At 40.2% G+C, this 6578-nt stretch overlaps 1 long non-coding RNA gene across 4 annotated transcripts; it reads right to left on the reverse strand.

The window, feature by feature from the left end:
* Nucleotides 3559-5858, reverse strand: LOC110429994. 4 transcript variants are annotated; one of them, XR_002447156.1, is made up of 4 exons: nucleotides 5370-5856; nucleotides 4708-4819; nucleotides 4533-4578; nucleotides 3559-3933 (listed from the first exon to the last, which is right to left on the reverse strand). It is a non-coding gene; the product is annotated as an uncharacterized LOC110429994 (long non-coding RNA). The 4 variants fall into 4 exon arrangements; XR_002447155.1 differs by having other exon boundaries at nucleotides 4708-4804; nucleotides 5370-5855; XR_002447154.1 differs by having other exon boundaries at nucleotides 4533-4819; nucleotides 5370-5858.

A 6578-nucleotide genomic window follows, 5' to 3' on the forward strand; every position in this document is an offset into this window, starting at 1 on the left:
GAACGAACTCCATGCAAGCATTACTACAACCAAACATGCACTTCATCTGAAACATTTTGACAATGAAAGACACCTGGGTAGCTTCTGTGCAGCCTGGAAACAACTCCTTCCTGGCCTCTTCCAGCAATTTAAAGAACTTCTTTGCCATCTCATTTGGTTGTTCCTCATTGATTTATCCATGTATACTACCCATGATCAACGAATGTAACAAATCTTTGGTACCAGCCCTATCATCAACAACATCATCATCATCATCAATAGCTAAACCATCAAAAATACTTTCTTGCTCTCGGATGAAGCCTTCATCAAAACCTTTCCGAAGCAAATGACTCTGAACATCCGACCGTTTCCTAAATGCCATGGAACGACATACTGCACATGGACATGCTGCCGTTCCTCCTTTAGAGCTACCTCCAAATGTGCTATCAAGATAATCCGTTAATCCTTGTTGCCACTCTACAGATGCCTTATCGAGCCGCATCCAATTTCTACCTTGCTGTTTCATTGATTGCAACACCTGAAATTTTAACAGATCAGTTCATAGACACTATAGCAGTACTACAAACAATTTCATCCTCCAAAATTATAATCAAACCAGTGAATGAGCGAGCTAAATATTTGCCAAATTTTCAGAAAAAAATACAAATTATTTCTATGGATTGCAGATATCAAATAAATATATGTCAAATTTATCACAAATTGTTCACAAATTTCATACAACAATTCTAAATTGCTCACAAACTACAAGGGTTGTTCACTCGGCAGCATAACACATGCATGTGCATAGCTCAGCACGCAGCAATGCCGCCACGATGGAGCTCGGTGTGCACGGCACCGGCGCCGTGAATAGGCCAGCGGCAGCGAGTAGGATTCAAGAATATTTGAAGACTTATACAGAAACTAAACTAAAACTAATACGAAGAAAGTCCTCACCTAATCCCGTCAATGATCCCTACAGCTTTAGATGGAAACAGGAGGACGATCGCGGCACAGCAGGAGGATTCAAGACGTATGCTTCATGGGCACCAAAAGGATGGCCTGATCAGCAGCAGGATGATCACTTGATCAGCAGATCGGCAGCAGGAGCATGCACCTGATGATCGGCAGCAGGAATCTCCTCCTAGGGTCGGCGGCGTGTGATGATCCACGTCTAGAGTCGCCTTGGCCGGTGTCGCTGTCTTCCACGTAATGGCCGGTGTCTCCCACGTATAGAAAAGAAAAGATTTTGTCAAAATAGATCTAAGTAAATACATCAAACATGATTAGATAATTGTATAAAAATACTAATATACTAATTTATACAACAAAGTGTAACTAGCTTGGTGGTTACTCCCTAAACTAGGGACTCATGAGGGTGTAGGTTCAACTCCTCTTTCCCTCACATTTTTTTACATTTATCAACAAATAAAAAATCACTAATTAGATGGGTTATTTTTCTCAAAATTAAAAGTTCAGTTATTTATTATTATTTTTGAATAATTTACAACTCACTTATTAGACGTGTCTTTTTTTTATATGTTGTTTTTTCACAAAATTAAAAATTCAGTTATTTATTATTATTTTGAAATAATTAACAACTCACTTATCAGACGTGTCTTTTTTAAAAATTATAAATTCATTTCATACATAGTCACAAGATGTTATTTTCATGATATTCTATACTTTTTCAAAAAAGAAAAATAACTTACACGTTATTAAATAATCTTTCAAAAAAAATTTACATTTTGTCCCACGAGCATCCTACTCCATTGCAATGTGACATTGCATTAAACACAAATCCGTTGTAATAATACTTCCTAATAGCATCCATATTATAAACCGATGCAATACCCCCTACATATTGCACCAACAATTCAATACTAACGCATCCATTGCTCGAAATGATGCAATAGACCATACCTATTGCATCAATTCTCAATATCAGATGCAATACCAGCCAACTATTGCATCTGATTTGTGTTTGATGCAAGTGGACGAGATGCAATAGGGTCAAAATCTAGTAGAACGGACAACCCCAAGGAGAAGAACTAGGACGAATGAGACCCTTTTTCAACAACTCATTCAGCTGGGTCTTAAGCTCAGCTAGCTCATTTGGCGGCATTCTATATGGTCTTCTAGAGATAGGAGCAGTACCTGGAAGCAATTCAATTTTGAACTCCACATCCCGATCTGGAGGAAGCCCGGGCAAATCATAAGGGAATACATCCGAGAACTCACACACTACCGGAATATCCTTGATGGCCCTAGATGTAACAGCATTCATCGTGCTACGGATATGAATATCTCGAGGAAGTTGCACTAAGAACGCCTCTTTGGTATTCGTGTCTCTCAACATCACTACACGAGTGGTAGTGTCGATAAGAACTCCATTGCCACTTATCCACTTCATACCCAGAATTACATCTATACCCACACCGGGTAGAACAACCAGATCATTAAGAAACTGACGGTCTCCTATTTCCAGAGTTGCCCCAAAACCACTTGATTAGTAGAAATAATATTTCCAGCAGCACTAATGCAATAACTGCCCTTATCAAGTGTAACCACCTTGTGATTATGCTTAGACACAAAGTCTGAACTCACAAAAGAATACGATGCTCCTGAATCAAAAAGCACAAGTGCATCACATTGGTTAACCAGAAACTTACCAGCCGTAATTACCTCACCAGCAGGGATTGCTTCCACAGTTGTATAGTGAACACGCCTCTGGCGGACGTTCCCTTGGTTGCCCTTCCTCGGCGGGTAAGGACAATTGCTTTGCCAGTGCCCTATCTGATTGCAGTTTCAGCACGGACGATTGGCAGGTGGAGTCTTGGCATAGCTGGGACCAGTGTTGCCCCAGGAAGAGCAATGGAGTACCCCTTATGGAACCCCGTCTTCGCCTGATTCTTCATCATTGGAGGGCGATATCGCTGGTTAGGAGTTGGAGCACGATACTGGGGTTTAGCTGCCACTGGAGCCTTGGACTGAGATGCCCCTGCCCCGGCCTCAAAAGCCCTCTTGCGAGTCTTGGTCGCAGTGTACACAGTGTTGTAATTCTCTTGGGTAAGAGCATCACTGACAAACTCATTGAAAGTTGCACACTTTGTGTGGCCCATAGTCTTCAGCAACTTGGGGCCAAGACCCCCCTTGAAGGTAGTAATCTTCTTCGACTCTGTACTCACAAACTCAGGAGTATACCTAGACAGATGATTGAAAGCATGCAAATACTCCTCACTACACCACAACCTCAGAACAACGTTGGACGGTCCGTCGGTATAAGACGTTTTACCGTCACACAGGCCATCGATGTAGAGATATACCGTCAGATCAAGTTAGTCGCTATAAGCCCTGTCGGTAAAAAGTTTTACCGACAGACTACCCTTTCAACGACAGACAGTCTGACGGAGAGAAAATCACTGATAGACAGTCCGATGGAGAGAAAATCACCGATAGACAGTGTGTTACCAGTCATGCCGACACACCGTGCGATGTTATAAATATATTTACTGACAGATTGTCCAACAGAAAGTTTAAAACTAAATAAAAAATAAAATGCAGCGTAGCAGAATCATAACATACTAAATATGCATTTGACTAATCAAAGATCCATCATATCACGTTCATCTCCATAAATTTGGTCCCCAAATACATGGATCTCCATATGACATGAATATAGTTGTCTTGGACATTTGCACCAAGTCATAAATTAAGCACAAGTACATAAATGGGAGCTATACTAGATTGTTTGCAGTAAACAATCACTTTGATAGACATAGCAACCAAAAAGAGATGTATGGACCCAACAACAGGTTCTTGCCCTCCTAACGAGTAAAGTCCACAAGTTGTTCCAAAAGCTCATAAAACAAAAGAAATACTAGGATCCAAATGCAGTAGTTGCGCAAAATTTGGCATCCCATTCATTTGTAAGCAGTTAGTGGTGCCCAATGCTACCTGAAAAATAAATTAACATCAATTTGATCATTAATAACTAGAAGAACTGCAGGGAATCTCCCAACCTAAATTGATCAAAAGTATAGTAGTACACTAATTAGGAACTGTAGGTCTATGTCTGAGCTATTTGCAATCTCAGATGACAATGCAATGAAATTTGCTAATACTTTTAGGCATGTTGGCAATACTGGCTTGTGTTCTTAAACAATTGCTAGCATCTCAATCTCAGCTATTTGTTTTTTCATAAAATAGTAGCATATGCTAAAATATGTACAGCTATTTGCAATTTGAACTAAAATATGTACAACTATTTGCAATCTCATCAGCAACATATCTTAGAAAATAACAGCATATGTACATCTATTTGCAATCTCATATAACATTTTATAGAAAACCTTCAGCTATATGTACAGCACACAATATACCATTCCAGATGTGGCTAGCAGCAGCAACATCATATATTCAGCTATATGTTGCAGCAACATATGTACAACTATACGTACTACCTATATATTATTTGAGATGTGGCTGCTAAAATAGCAGCAGCAAGCAGACATATGTACAGCTCAAATGAAGAATCATAAAGGGGCTCAAAATACCTGGTGTAACCTTGGAAGATCCAGATGTATTGTTGCAAGGCTTTAGCTATATAGAGTAAATCAATTAGGAACACTAGACACTCATCAAAAGCAAAAAAATAAATAACATTAGGTGCATCCCTTCTTATCACATGTTCCACTGTAACTTCACAAAACTGCTTTCCAAGAGGCTCACCTCCTACGATGGTCCTCGGAATAACAGAAAGGACAGTTCCCTTAGCTACAGTTTGATCAGGCCTCAACATAGCAAAAAGTATCGCTTCCTTTCCAACCTGAAGTAGATGACACTACAATATAGCATATCAGCTAGTGCATGACCATCACAAATAGCAGAACTGGAATTTGAATACGACAATTCTACCATAGAGAAAACTCAAATAGCAGATATGTAACTTTGCATAGTAAAAACACAATCTGAAAGCTCAAGCCTAATTTGTTCATTTTCAGTGCATTGCAAGCACACAAGCAGCAAGATCACGCTTCAGCGCATAAACAAAGCAGGAAGTAAACTGCAGCACAACTATTTGATAAATAGAGGTAGCAAATCGCAGCACAACTATTAGATAATATAAACAGAGTTAGCAAAAATGGCAGTCTAGCTAGCAGCAAGTACATTATAAAGCTAGCTACTATATCGGACTCCTAGTCAATCTAGTGACAGAATTAGTTCACAATTTCATATATACAGGCACATTACATATCACAGCCTATCACTAATTGGCTAGTAGATTGCACGGAGAAAAATTGAACCTTGACCCTTACATATAATATACACACAAGAATAGATCCACCAAAACTTAAAAATCTGTATTATAGCTAGCAGTAGGAGTTCATTACCAAATCTAATACTGACATCTAAACATGGTGGAGCTGCACCAATGGATGTCCCCCGCTATACACATGTTCCTGCTGCTGCGGACGGCTTGTTGCCGAAAGGATGCACGAAGATGGATCGGAGATAGTGGTGACGCTTGTGGCTGGACGGAGTTCCTTCTCGACACAGTCATCACTGATGGCCGCCGCGCCGTCGTCTGGTGAGCCCCTCTATGCCGTCGCAACCGTGCTCAGGTCGTTGCCTTCCTCCCTGCCGCCACGGACCAGATCTGCTACTGGGAGATGAAATCCGGTGAGGGTAGGCGCAGAATCAGGTGAGCAAGTGCTAGCAGCGGTGGGGGAATAGGACGGCAGCGGCACAGAGAAGGCAGCGGTGGTGGGAGCGGCGCGGAGGACCGAGGGCTGCGGACGCGAATGTGGAAAGCGGCACTTCACACGGAGAAGGCTTGCGGCGCAGTGGAGACCGTGACCGGGGCAGCTGCTGGGTTAGGGTTTGGATATGGTTTCATCTCCACCGTCCACATTGATCAGATGGCTAAGAATGGAGGTTTATTTTTTTTTCGCATCCGTCTTTTCTTTACTAGTAGTTATTAGGCCCATGTTCACGTGTTTTTGAATATCCGTTTACTTCCTGCGGACCTGCAGCTGACGGAGTACAAACATAGCGTGCTTTTGGCGTGGGTTGTGTTGTGTGCATGTAATTTTCTTTTTATTTAGTTCTTTTTTGTTAATTAAATAGTTATCTATAAACAAACGTCAAGTATACAAATAGTTACATTCGCATATATATATATATATATATATATATATATATATATATATATATATATATATATATATCTTTTTGTTTAGTTATTATTTTAATACCCAACTCGGCCACACATATAATAATACATTTATTTATTTTTATTTTTATATACCGACAGACTACTTGACCCTATTGCTTGAAACACCGACAGACCGTCCAACGCAAATTATAAATATGTATACCGACACACTGTTAATCGTTAAAGTTTATAAATAGGTATACCGGCACACTGTTAATCGTTAAAGTTACAGTTACCGACAGATGGTTTGTCACATACTTTTACCGTTAGAGTTCCTATTGGTAAATATACATTTTTACCGTCAATTGTCTGACGCTGTATTGGTGTTGTGGTGTAGTGCCTTTAGAGTTTTGTTTCCCTGAGTTAACTACATGAACTCAGTATG

Source organism: Sorghum bicolor, chromosome 9, assembly GCF_000003195.3.
Source record: "Sorghum bicolor cultivar BTx623 chromosome 9, Sorghum_bicolor_NCBIv3, whole genome shotgun sequence".
NCBI lineage: Eukaryota > Viridiplantae > Streptophyta > Magnoliopsida > Poales > Poaceae > Sorghum > Sorghum bicolor.